The sequence below is a fragment of the Hippopotamus amphibius genome, chromosome 13, assembly GCF_030028045.1.
Source record: "Hippopotamus amphibius kiboko isolate mHipAmp2 chromosome 13, mHipAmp2.hap2, whole genome shotgun sequence".
NCBI lineage: Eukaryota > Metazoa > Chordata > Mammalia > Artiodactyla > Hippopotamidae > Hippopotamus > Hippopotamus amphibius.
Window position 1 is genome coordinate 78,302,382 of NC_080198.1, and position 1,019 is coordinate 78,303,400.

A 1,019-nucleotide genomic window follows, 5' to 3' on the forward strand; every position below is an offset into this window, starting at 1 on the left:
TTACTCTTTAGTATGTTCTTACAGATTGCTTCTTACAGGAAATGATGATTTCCCACTTACTGCTTTCTGCAGAATGATCATTTTATGGATTAAAAAAAAAACTGTTACATAGTTTGTTATAATTATTATTTTACAAAGGGAAATTTTTATAAAATTTTTGATAAATTTTGCCAGTTATTACAAGATTGTGGAATGCCTATTAGAATATTGTGAAGTAATTTTTTTTTTAATGAACCCTCTATTCCATTTGAATGATCAGTTTCCTCTCTAGCTTTCTTGTATTTTTGGCTTGTTTCAGGGTTATTGTTTTATGATGTGGGCTCTTATAAACATAAAGTCACATAAAGGCATTCTAAACTCCCTTCTCCTTTGCCTTTCTTTCATATGGATTCTAGAAGGCTGAAATATTTGACTTCCAAGCCTCCCTTTCAGCTAGAAGTGGCCACATATACATTCTTGCCATGTGATGGAGGAAGAAGTCTCTGTAGAAGCTTTTTCTGCATGATTAAAGTAAACCAGTCACCTTTTTCCTCATTCTTTCTTTCTGCCTGAACTAGGATTGTTGTTCCTGAAGCTGCATTGCCACCATGAGGCCACAGGGGAAAAGTAAGTCAAATGCTAAGTATTCTAGAGAAAAGATAAGATTCAGAGTCTTTAACAACATGCTGGACTTTTCTGAAAGGCCTACTTCCATACTTCTCTATGTGTGAGTAAAAGTAACCCCCTCTCTAATTATGTTGGTGATTTATGGCTTTTCTGTGACTTATCCCTTCTGTGAAGTGATAGAGGATTTTCCTGCTTCATACCCAGAACTTTCTAGAAATAACTTTTTTTGAGTTCTAAATACCTTTCCTACTTCTAAAATCAACCAGTTCTTTTGCACACTTGAGCCTCTCCTGTGTTCTGCTCACAGGGCTGCTCATGACCACAGCTTCCCTCTCTTTGCACATATTCTAGGTTAGTATTTCTCCCATGAGTTTCTTTTATTAGAACTTTCTATTAATATTCTTCAATAGGGA